We start from the raw sequence: 13034 nt of genomic DNA, 5'->3' as shown, positions 1-13034 counted from the left end.
GGGCACATCCCCAGTAGGGGGTGTGTAGGAGGCAGCTGATTGATGTTTCTCTCTCATTGATGTTTCTAACTCTCTATTCCCCTCCCTTCTTCTCTGTAAAAAATCAATAAAATATATTTTTTAATAAAAGCACCTACAGAGAAAGATGTAAAAATTAAAAAGAAAATATTTAATTCTAGATTATCACATTTTTAGAGGATTCTAAGTTGATAATACAGGCCACCCCAAGAAACATACTATACACATTTTCCCTCAATTTATTTATGTTGAGGTACACTTGACATATAACATCATATTAGTTTTAAGTGTACAACATAATGATTTGATATTTATTTATATTGTGAAATGATCACCATAATGTCTAGTTAATATCTATCATCATACATAGTGATAGTTTTATGCCTTGTTTTTTTTTTTTTTTTTTTAATCCTCACCTGAGGATATTTGGATATTTTTTCATTGACTTTTAGAGAGCGTGGGAGAGAGAGAAAGACAGAGAGAAATATCTACGTGAGAGAAACACATTGATTGGTTGCCTCCTTCATGGACCGGACCAGGGCACGGGCCAGGGAGGAGCTTGCAATGGAGGTAAGTGCCCTTGACCGGAATGGAACCTGGGACCCTTCAGTCTGCTGGCCAATGCTCTATCCACTGAGCCAAAACCGCAAGGGGCAGATTTGTTTTCTTAAAATGTGATCAGTTAAGGTCTACTCTCCTAGCAACTTTCCAATATGCAATATCGTATTAAGTATAGTTGTTATGCTTTTTCTTTCTTTTCTTTTTTTTTTAATTCCCATAACATATTTATTCCCATGACTGGAAGTTGGTACCTTTTGACATATTTTATCTACTTTGCCCATCTCCCCTCCCCCAGCCTCTGGAACCCACCAGTTTATTCTTTGTATCTTCTGTGAGCTTGTTTTTTAGTTTTGTTTTTTATATTACATATATTAATGAGAAAGATCATAAGTTATTTTTCTTTTTCTTTCTGACTTATTTCATTCATCAAAATGCCCTCAAGGTCCATCCATATTTTTACTACTGGCAAGATTTCATTTCTTTTTATGGCAGAATAATATTCCATTGAAAATATGCTACATTTTCTTTATTAATTCATCCATCAGTGGACATATAGTTTGCTTTTATATCTTAGCTATTGCAGTAAAGCTGCCACAAACAAAAGGATGTATATATCTTTATAAGTAAGTGTTTTGTTTTGTATTTTGTGGTTTTTTTTCCAGATAAAACCCAGAAGTAGAATTGCTAGACCATATGATAGTTCTATTTTTAAATTTTTGAGAAATACCCATACTGTTTTCAGTAGTCAGTGAACCAATTTACGTTCTCACAATAGAAGTTCCCTTTTCTCCACAGCCTCATTAACACTTACTCTTTGTTGTCATTTTTTTATAATAGTCCCTCTGACAGGTGTGACAGGATATCTCACTGTGGTTTTAATTCACATTTACCTTTTGATTAGGAATGCCAAACACCTTTTCATGAACCTGTTAGCCATCTGTATGTCTACTTTGGAAAAAAAAAAATGTCTCTTCAGATCCACTGCCCATTTTTTAATTAGATTTTTTTTTTTTTTTTTGCCATTGAGTAGTGTGAATTCTTTATATATTTTGGATATTAAATATATAAATATTTTTTATATTTTCAGATATTTCTCTCATTTAGTAGACTGAGTATTTTGCTAATGGTTTCATTGCTGTGCAAAAGCTTTATAGTCTGATGTAGTCCCACTTGTTTATTTTTTATTTTGTTATCTTTGCTTCTGGTGTCAGCTGAAAAAATTAATTGCCAAGACTGATGTCAAGGAACTTACCACTTATGTTTTCTTCTTGGAGTTTTATGGTTTCAGGTCTTACATTAAAGTCTTTAATCTATTTTGAGTTAATTTTTTTTTAATCTTGTCTTAGCTAGTGATACAGTTTTATTCTTTTCCATGTGACTGTTCAGTTTCCTAGCACCATTTACTGAAGAGACTGTCTTTCTCCCATTGTATATTTTGGCTCCTTTGTAATAAATTAATTCACCATATATGAGTGGTTTATTTTGAGGCGCTCTATTCTGTTCCAACAATCTATGTGTCTGTTTTTATGCCAATGCCAAGTTTGATAAAAGAGAATGTGATGCCTCTAACTTTGTAATTCTTTCTCAAGATTGCTTTGGCTACTTGGTTTTGTATTTGTGTATATATGGTTTCATACAAATTTTACATAGTTTGTTCTATTTCCTTTTTGTGTGTCTTCTTCAATATTTTTCATCAATGTGTCAATGTACAGGTCTTTCATATTCTTGGTTAAATGTATCCCTAGGTATTTTATTCTATTCCATGCAATTGTAAATGTTAATTTCTCCTTTTCATTGTTCATCATCAGTATATTAAAACTTGATGGATTTCTGTATATTGATTTTGTATCTGCCACTTTATTAAATTTATTTACAAGTTCTAAGGATTTTTTGTTGGAATTGTTAGGGTTTTCCATATACAATTTCATGCCATCTGGAAATAGTGACAGTTTTATTTTACTGTTTTGGTGTTGTTTTTTTCCTTTTTGCCTTATTGTTCTAGCCAAATATTCAAATACTACCTTGAATAAAGTACTGAGAGTGGCCATCTTTGTCTTGTTCCTAATTTTAGAGAAAAAAGTTCATATTTTCAACATTAAGTATGTTGCTATCTGTGTGGGCTTTTTATATATGGCCTTTATTATGTTGAAAGAAATTCCTTCTACACCAATTAGGTTGACAATTTTTATCGTTTTTACCATAAGTGGATGTTGGGCTTTGTTAAATGATTTTTCTGCATCTATTGACATGATCATAATGATTTTTATCATTTTTTGTTAATTTTATATATCACATGCATTTGTAGATATTTAACCATTTTTTTATTTCTGGAATAAATCCCATTTGATCTTGCTGTGACCCTTTTTAATGTATTGTTAAATTTGCTGATGATGAAAATTGTTGATGATTTTTGCATCTGTGTTTATCAGGGTTATTGGCCTATAATTTAATTTTTTTGTGGCATTCTTTTCTAGTTTTGGTTACAGATTAACACTGGCCTCATAAAATGAGTTTGGAAGTATTTCCTCCTCTTCTAATTTTTGGAAGAGTTTGAGAAAGATTAGTATTAATTGTCCTTTAATATTTTATATAATTTACCAGTGAAGCCATCTGTTTCTGGATTTTTGTTTGTTGAGAGGTTTTTAATTATTGATTCAGTCTTCTTACCAGCATGCAGTCTATTCAGATTTTCTATTTATTCAGAATTCAGTATTGGAAGGCTGTATGCCTAGGAATTTATTCTTTTCTTCTATTTTGTCCAATTTATTGACATGTAATTGTTGATAGTTATCTCTTATGATTCTTTGTGTTCCTGTGGTATCAGTTTCAGTTTTCTCTTTTACATCTAATTTGGTGAGTCCGGCTAAAGATTTACCAGTTTGGTTTATATTTTCCAAAAACCAGTTCTTGATTTTATTATCTTTTCTGTCTTTTTAGTCTCTATGTCATTAATTTCCCCAGCACTTTGATTATATTTTGCCTCTTCGTCAGGCCTTCAAAGTCTCTCCTAGGAAAATCTGTTGATATTATATGAGGTTCCCTTGTATGTAATAAGTTGATTTTCTTTTCCAGCACTTAATATTCTTTTATTTTCTTTAACTTTTGACATCTTAATTACAATGTGCTTTGTTGTGGGATGCTTTGGGTTACTCTTTTAAAAAACATTCTGTTTCCTGTGTGTGCATGCCTGTTTCTTTCCTCAGATTAAGAAAGTTTTTAACCATTCTTTATTCAAATAAGTTTTTTGTATCCCCTTTCTCATTCTGAAATCTCTATAATACAAATGTTAGTCTATGTGATGTTGTCTGCTAAGTCTCTTAAGATATCTTTACTTTTTTTTTTTTTTTTTTGTTACTCTGATTGGATGGGTTCCTCTGTCCTGTCTTGAGGGTCACTATTTTTTTTTTTCTTTTCATTTGCTTCATTTAGTCAGATGTTGGACCCTTTTTACATGTTTTTCAGTTTAGTTATTGTATGTTGTGTCTCTATCACTTTTGTTTGGAACTTTTTTTTAAATATTTCCTATCTCTTTACTGATTTTCTTTCTGTGTTCATTCTATTTCCAACAGTGGGAATTCTCAGACAATTACTTTAAACTCTTTATAAGGTAAATTACTTGTCTTTGTTTCATCAAGATTTTTTTCTTAATGTTTTATTTTGTTCATTTATTTGGAATACATTTCTTTGTTTCTTCAATTTGCTTAAATCTGTGTTGATTTTTATGCATTAGATGAAGCAGCTATCTTTCCTTGAAGGGTTGGTCTTATGTAGGAGATGAAGCTTATCATTCAACCCTCCTCTAGTCCTTAGATGTCTTTCAAACCCTGGTGATTGTCCAAGCAGCTTATATTATTTTTATTAGCTTCTTGTAGTTGAGGGTGTGCCAAGACCAGTCATTGTTCCAAAGTGGAGTATCAGTCAGCACCTAAATACAGGCTGATTGTAAGGCAGACAATCAGCAGCTTCTAAAGTATGCAAATGTTTTTAAAACTAGGAAATTAGTCTCTTTCATATGTCTGCATGTTTTTACAAAGGGCTGCTGCTGCACGAGACAATGGGGTGAGTTAAATCTTTTTGCAGGCCCTTTAGGAGCCATTCCTCAGTTCACCACAGCCTCAAGGGTCTTGAGGGTGCAAGCCTTACTGGTCTTCAAAGACAGATATTTTGGAGGCTTATCTCTTAGGTGCTGTTCTTAATACTTGTTTGTTTAATGTGGATAAACCCTTCAATCCTTAGGGAGAAGCTCTTGGTTGTGAGTTTTTACCTGATTGTGGGTCACTATAAGCAGGATAGGATTTATGATGAAATTGTATGTCAGCCTTTTCTACCTGGTTCAATGTGGTTTCTCTCCCATTTTCCTGATGTAAAGGGGTCACCTTGTCAGTTTTCAGTTCTTTATCAGAAAATAGTGTTCCATATATAGCTATCGATTTGGTGTGTCTATGGAAGAGGTGAGTTAAGGATCTTTCTAAGTTGTCATCATGAATGAAATTATAAATAAATTTCTTTAATGGATAATATTAAATGCTGATACTTTTCCTGTGTCTGACAGTTGTATGGGCACTACTTAGTAAGTTACTAACTGCTTTTCTCTTGCTGCTTTTAAGAGTCTCTCTTTGTCTTTAACCATTGGAATTTTAATTATGATGTGTCTTGGTGTGGAGCTCTTTGAGATAATCTATTCTCTAATAATAAAAGCATAATATGCTAATTAGACTGGACAGCCAAATGACTTTCCAGACATCATTCCGGATGTCCTTCTAGACAAAGCTGCAATGGCAGGAGCCAAGGCAGAGGCAGGGGCGATCAGGCAGGCAGGCAGGTGAGTGGATAGGGGCGATCAGGCAGTCAGGCAGTGTGGTTAGGGGCATCAGGCAGGGCAAGCAGAAGGATTAGGGGCAATCAGGCATGCAGGCAGAGGTGATTAGGGACAATCAGGCAGGCAGGCAGAGGGGTTAGGGGTGATAAGGCAAGCAGGCAGATGAGCAATTAGGAGCCAGCAGTCCTGGATTGTGAGAGGGATATCCAACTGCCAGTTTAGGCCCAATCCTAGGAATCCGGCCTAAACTGGCAGTCGCACATCCCCCAAGGTGTCCCGGATTGTAAGAGAGTGCAGGTCCAGTTACCACAAATTTTGTGTACCGGGCCTCTAGTGTTTTATAAAACAATTTATTTTAAAGTGCAAATTCATATATTTATATTAGTAAATGAAGGGATTTATAATAAAACATGTACACATTTAGTATAATCCAGATCCCAAATGCATTTATTGAAATATATAATAAATTCAAAGCTTATTTGGCTGTTAAGTTACATATTCTCTGAAATTTTCAACAAAATTCCTCAGAAAATAGAAAGTGATCAAACAAAATAAAAATAGGAACTGTTTCTTAAATATTTCAGTATGGTATGCATGCCCAAATACACAAGTGACACATGATTTTTAATCGGAAATGATAGGTAAAAGTTGGCATTGCCAGGAGCAAAATCCATTTGAAAGCTATAGTCATGCTGTGTGAAAGAAAAAAAAGCCAAATTTAGATATGAAGCTGTTAGCAAAACCTTATCTTTCACTAGGGCACTTCAACTCTGCTATTTTTGACTAAATTTATCGACAAAATAAATAAATTAGTAATTTATAATAAGTTTCAAATAATTTTTTGGAATAAAATATAAATGTAATGGTTCAAAAGACAACAAATAAACCTCTGAAGTTTTTACAATATATAGGACTCAATATACCTTGACCATTTGCAAAGAGACAGAGTTAAAAAGAGTGGGTCCCGGGGAGGGGGAGATGTAGATAAGAGTTTACTAGAGAGAGGAAAGAAAAAGAGAGGAAGAGAGGGAGAAAGAACATTTGGTAAACACTAATTATATTTCTGAACATTGGGTTTGAAAAGATAAATTATGTTAGTAAAGAGATGATTAGAAATTGTCTGCTTCTTCCACCACAATCCTCCTTTATCATCTTGCGAACTATAAAAAGTAACTTAACATTATATTAGATTAGAATTAAGATACTTTTATTGACAGGTGCAATGGAAAACAAACAACTAAATAAAAATCAATAAACTGTAAAAACAAAGTTGGTGAAAACTAGACTTATTTGAGGATGTAAAAGTAATTTTTAATGAGGCAGAATTATTGAAAATACCAACTGCTCATTGAAAGTTGTAACTGTGATATAGAAAGTGACTTCTAACCTAAATTTATACTTACAATTATAAATTCATAACCTCATAATCAAACACAAATCTATAGCTTATAGTCATTCAGTATGTATGCAATATAAATTATTTTGTTTTTTACTGCTATTACAACGTTTATATTATAGATCGGAAGATCTCAAAGGTCAAAGTTAAAATCCTTTTACCCTTGGAAGCATTATAGAGGAATCTGGATATTATTATGCTAATTGAAAAAAGCCAGTCTGAGAAAGGCAATTATCACATGATCTCACATATAGGTGGAATCTAATGAACAAAATAAACTGACAACAAAATAGATCCAGAGACATGGAAGCACAGACAGACTGATGGATATCAGAGGAAAGAGAAGAGAGGAGGGCAGGAAGATTAACCAAAGAAATTATATGTATACTAGAGGCCTGGTGAATGCACTGGGGATTGGGGAGGATCCCTCAGCCCGGTTTGTGTCCTCTTGCAGTCTGGGATCCCTCAGGGGATGTCTGCCTGCCGGCTTAGGTCCACTCCCCACTTCTGGCTAAGCCATGCTCCCCCTGTGGGAGCACACTGGCCACCAGGGGGCAGCTCCTGCCTTGAGTGTCTGCCCTCTGGTGTCAGTGGGCGTCATAGCAACCCGTGATTCCGCCATTCAGTTGATTTACATATTGACCTTTTTTTATATAGGGTAAGCATTACTGATGGACACAGAAAATAGTGCAGTAGGCCTGGGTGGAGGTTTCGGGGGGAGCGACTGAGCAGAGTGGAAGGGGTCAATCAGGGAAAAGGGGGGATATCTGTAATAGTACTTTCAACAATTAAGGAACATTTAAAAAACCTTTTAAATGTTCATGTAATACCTAATATTATAAATAATCAGATTTATCAATGCCTTAACATCCCAATAAATTATTATAGAAAATAACAGAAAACTGTTATGGATCAAAATTAAGTATTAAGAATTCTTGAGGACATATATTTCTATACAAAACAGAATAATTTAACTTAATAAAATGGAGGGATGAGTAGAGGTGGATGAGGTCTATAGTGTAAGCTGATTCTCAACTTTTGTAGAGAGACTCAATTGATGATGTCTATAACTAAAACACATAACAGTGGATGATATAATTTAGGAGTCTTCATATAACTTTCAAAGATACCTTACCAGAAGTTGTTGAAAATATTTTCCTACATAGTGGATCTAAGGATATGGAGGAGTGGATGTGAAGTTTGTTGTATTTCACTAAAAGCATTTTAATACTCTTTAGTTTTAGCAACTAATCCATTTCTTTGTTGAAAAAATATAACCTAAAAAATAAACAATTAAACAGGCAGAGCACTAAAGCACAGAAGATATTACTAGAACATTTCTGGGAGATATAGAAAAAAATATATACTTTATGTACCTATGAACTAAAATCTAATGAAACTTTAGGTAGGAAACTTTAAATTATCTAATTAAATATATTAAAATATATGAGTAGATATTATATTTTGAGTACAGTACACAGCACTAATGACGGGAATATGAAGTTTGCCAGAGAAAATAGAATATAGGTATGGGGAACAGTACATTTAAAGGCTGTTGTACCCTAGCCAGTTTGGCTCAGAGGATAGAGCATGGCTGGGGACTGAATGGTGCTGGATTTAATTCCGTCAAAGTCATGTACTTTGGTTGCAGGTTCCCCCACCTTGGTTGGGGTTCATGTATATGGATGTTTTTCTCTCCCTCTCCCATCCCACTCATTCTAAAAATCAATGGAAAAATATCCGTGGGTGAGGATTGACAACAAAAACAACCAAAATAAATAAATAAACAAACAAACACATAAAGGCTGTTGTAAGTTGTGAGATATCATAATGTATGAAGTAACTTTTGGGGTTATTAATTTGGGTGGAGTAAGAAGTTAGTTAAGACTGGCTGGTGTCTGGCCCCTGGGAGCAGGGGGCAGGGAGGGCCCTGCAGGCCCCCAGGGCAAAAAAGGGATCAGCGTTCTTCTGACTGAAGCCCTGGTTCATCATTGATGGAGATGGAGCCAGAGAAAGTCAACGTGCAGAGGGGCCGAGCACAGATGCGATTCCTCCCACTGCGGTGCTGCCAGGGGATGAGGATACCACTCTGGGCCACCCAACTCGGTCGCGCCCAGTCCCGCAGCCTGCCTGCCACGCCGCCCTGGCGAGCACCAAGGAGGTCAGGGGGATGCGCTCTCTGTGCGCCGTGCCCAGTGACCACTTTCAGACCCAAGGCCTGTGTGCTGCAGAACCCCCAGACCATTGTGCACACCCAGGACCTGCCAGCCCACGGCTGACGTGGAGCAAGTCTCCAAAGAACGACCTCGCCATCAAGAAGACCCAGGAGGCCAGCATGCTGCAGCCTTCAAGGCCCTCTGCGTGTACCTGATGGAGGAGAACAACTCCATCGTGTATGTGGAGAAGGTTCTAGAAGGCCCTGCCATCGTAGGAGACGACAGTTTTGGCCGGTGAATAAGTTCTGCCCCTTCAGAGAAGACTTGACGACCTTTCCGACCAGACCGATTTCATCATCTGCCTCGGGTCACGGACCCTGCCCTGTGCCTGCCTCCTCTTGCAGCTGAGTGCCCACACCCAGCGCAGCGTGCCTCAGGTCTTGGCGTTGTACCTGGGCTCCCCAGGCTTCCTGACCGCCTTCAACTTCCAGAACTTTCCGACCCAAGTTACTCAGGCGATACAGGGAAATGCAGCTATTGTTCTTCGGAGCTGGCTGAAGGTCAAGGTCGTGAAGGAGCTCAGAGGGAAGAAGACTGCCATGACTAATGGGGTCAGTGAGAATGAGTTCCCAGACTCCGACTGGGACACGGAGGCCAGGAAGCAGGTCACACAGTCACATGTTCAAGCAGGTCTTGAACAAAATGGTGATTGACAGAGGCCCCTCCTCTTACCTGTCCAACGTGGATGTCTACCTGGACGGATACTTCATCATCACAGTGCAGGGTGATGGCATGATCGTCTCCATCCCCCGACCGGCAGCATACAAGGTGGCAGCGCGGGTCTCCATGATCCAACCCATGTCGGCCATCATGATCATGCGCATCTGTCCCCACTCACTGCCATTCCGGCCCATCCTGGTCCCTTCAGGAGTAGAGCTCAAGATCGCTTTGTCACCGGAACATCGTGTGGGTGTCCTGCAATGGACGGAAGAGGCAGGAGATCCGCCATGGAGACAGCATCAGCAGCACCACCTAGTGCGGTATACCCGCTCCCCTCCATCTGCGTGCGAGCCCCTGTGAGTGACTGGACCGAGACCCTGGCCCAGAGTCTGCACTGGAACGTGCACAAGCAGCAGGCTCACTTGGCGGATCAGGAGGGGGAGGAGGGCTAGCGGCCTGCTGCACTCTGTGGCCCAAGGTCACATGCCCTGTAGGCATCAGGTGTGACATCACTTCTGTCTGTAGCCAGAGGAGCCCCAGAGTCTGCCTTTGTCAACAAGATCAACCGTTTTTAACATTTTAAATCTGACCTTTTTTGCATTTCTGAAGATGCCAAGTAAGCAACAGTCAGGGCCAGTCCCTGGGCAGGGGAGCCCAGCTGCATGGGCTCTTCCTGCTCCTTGTCAAGAAACTTCCACAGATCCGTCTATCACATTGAGAGGCATCAGCATGGATGGATCTATCCTTTGGTGTTGAAATGAAGTCTCACAGCTGAGTCCTCCTTTGGGGGGAAAGAATTAGTTAAATAAGGGGAGAGAAGGTAAAGAGGAAAAATTAGATGAGGCCTGATTATTAAGACTATTTTGTGACATAATAAGAAATTTAAGCTATTTTTCTGGTAAGAATAATCATCTAATGTATTTAACTTGAAGGAATATGTGATCAGATTTAAATTATAAAATATAACTGTCAGTGCTGCATGTCAATGAAATTAATACAATCAGTGTTGCTGGCTGTGCAATATGGCATACTGTTTACAACAAACTTTTTGGTTGTTTTAATAAGTAGAAAGAATAGACTCTAAATAAGTATAAAAAGTATCATATAATAAATACATAAACCAGTACCATAGTCCTTTGTAGTCATTATAGAGTATTATGTTCTGTACATAATTGTATGTGTTATATTATGCAATATGAAGTTATGATGGCTACAACATCACAAGGTTATAAGAATTCTTCAGCTCCATTATAATCTTATGGGACAATCAGAATATTTATTTGTTTGTTTACTTAATCCTCATCCTAGGATATTTTTTCTTTTGAATTTTAGAGAGAGTAGAAGAGAAGGAGGGAGTGGGAGGAGAGAAAGAGAGAGAGAAGCACATCAATGAGTTGCATCCTGCACATGCCCTGACTGAGCTGGGAACTAACCTACAACCCAGGTATGTGCCCTGGACCAGAAATTGAACCTTCAACCCTTCAGTATGTGGGACAATGCTATATATACCACTGAGTGACACCAGCCAGGGCTAGACAGACAAATTTTTAAAAATAAAAGCAGATTATGAAAATGTTTGATTAACTTGAGGGGTTAACATAATGATGGTAAAGTGAATAATAATAATTTGGGACTCCCTCAGTGAAGAGATTTCCCAAATCATAAAGAATTCCTGCTAGAAAACCAAAATGCATGCTTAGGTAAACGCCTGTACTCGCCGCCTCCCACAACTACATCAAAATTACAACTAAATACAGAACAACCATCATTCAGAACCACCTGAAATCTGGTTGAATGTAAGTTCTACAACTACAGAAGTAAAGAAGAAAGAATACTGATACTAGTAGTAGGGGCCGAGGCACAGAACAGGTTGATCCAACACCCATGTGTGGTGTTTTTTTAATCAGGAGGAAAATCTCGGCTGTGGAGAACTCCAATGAGGAGCAAGGGGTCCCAGCCCCATAACAGATCCCCAGCCCAGGGTTCCAGAGTTGGGAAGAGAAGTCCCCATAATTTTGGGCTGTAAAAACCAGGGGAGATTGTGGCTGAGTGATAAGGAGACTGCTGAAGACCCAGGCAGGTCCTCTTAGGGGGCCAACAAACAAACTCACATGGCCTCACTCCTTCTGAGTGCCAGTGCTGGAGCAGCAGCTAGGGGGGATCCAGGAACATATGGGGAGAAACTGAATTGTCTGGTTTTGGAGCAAGAACTAAGGGGTAGCTTTCTCCCAGACAGGGGTGCTCACAAGAGTAATTGTTCCTATACTGGGACCTCTGCCATTCCAGAGCTGACTGGAAACCATATCTAAGTTTCCATCAGCATGACTCACTCACACTGTTCTCTACATCCTGATGATTCCCTGAGACCCTACCCCATCCAATTTGCAGCCCCACCCAAGCTGTTTGCAGTGGATTTTCTGTATGAATGGCCTGTCCTGGCTCAGGCTTCAGACTTTCCTAAAATCTCTAAAACAAGCAGCAGCTGGCATTAGTGTGCCCAACACCTGGCACTAGCAGCAGCCTACCTTACTTGAGAACGTGGCCTCACCTTGGCAATTCCAAGTCCAGCAGAAGTAGCATTCATCTTCAGATCATTCTGTAGCTCCTGCCTAGTGGCCCCAGACAATGGCTGACTTTTCACCTCCCTGGAGCCCCCAGAGCCAGTGCACCTGGTGGACAGCTTCAGACCAAATGAGAATACAACTCTACACATCCACAGGTAACACACTCAAGGGCAGACTCAGTGAGCACCAAACCTCCACTGAAGCAAGTTCTGCTCCATAGGGGTGTCTCCTGCACAGTAGCTCTTCCACTGTAGTCACAGATGGTCCTCACAGCCAATTGACCTGGAAGTCAATTCCTCCCTATGATGCCAACAGCAATCAAGGCTCAACTACAAGACTGCATATGGCCCACACAGGGGCGCACCTAGAGTTCCCAGCTCAGGTGACTGGAGAAGCAGGGCACCTACTACATAAGGCCACTCCACCAAGTCCAGGAGACATAACAGCTCTACCTAATACATAGAAACAAACACAGGGATCAGCCAAAATCTGGAGACAAAGAAACAGGTTACAAATATAAGAACAGAAGAAATTTCCAGAAAAAGAACTAAATGAAATGGAATCAAGCAAACTACTAGATAAAGAGTTCAAAACAATGATTATAAGGTTGCTCAAGGATATTAATGAGAGCTTCAAGGGACTTAGTGAGACTTTTAAAGACCTTAGTAAGAATTTCAAGGGACCAGTTAAAAATTAAGCATACACTAACTGAAAAAAAATAATAATTTACAAGAATTCAACAGTAGAGTAGAGGATTCTAAGAAGCAATCAACGATTTGGAATATAAAGAAACAAAAAAA

At 38.6% G+C, this 13034-nt stretch overlaps 1 pseudogene; it reads left to right on the top strand.

The window, feature by feature from the left end:
- LOC118675666 overlaps positions 1-10122 on the top strand; it is a 132081-nt pseudogene extending 121959 nt beyond the window's left edge.
- The last annotated feature ends 2912 nt before the right edge of the window (positions 10123-13034 follow it).

The sequence above is a fragment of the Myotis myotis genome, unplaced genomic scaffold (genome assembly GCF_014108235.1).
Source record: "Myotis myotis isolate mMyoMyo1 unplaced genomic scaffold, mMyoMyo1.p scaffold_m19_p_2, whole genome shotgun sequence".
NCBI lineage: Eukaryota > Metazoa > Chordata > Mammalia > Chiroptera > Vespertilionidae > Myotis > Myotis myotis.
This window is presented reverse-complemented; position numbering and strand designations above follow the sequence as displayed.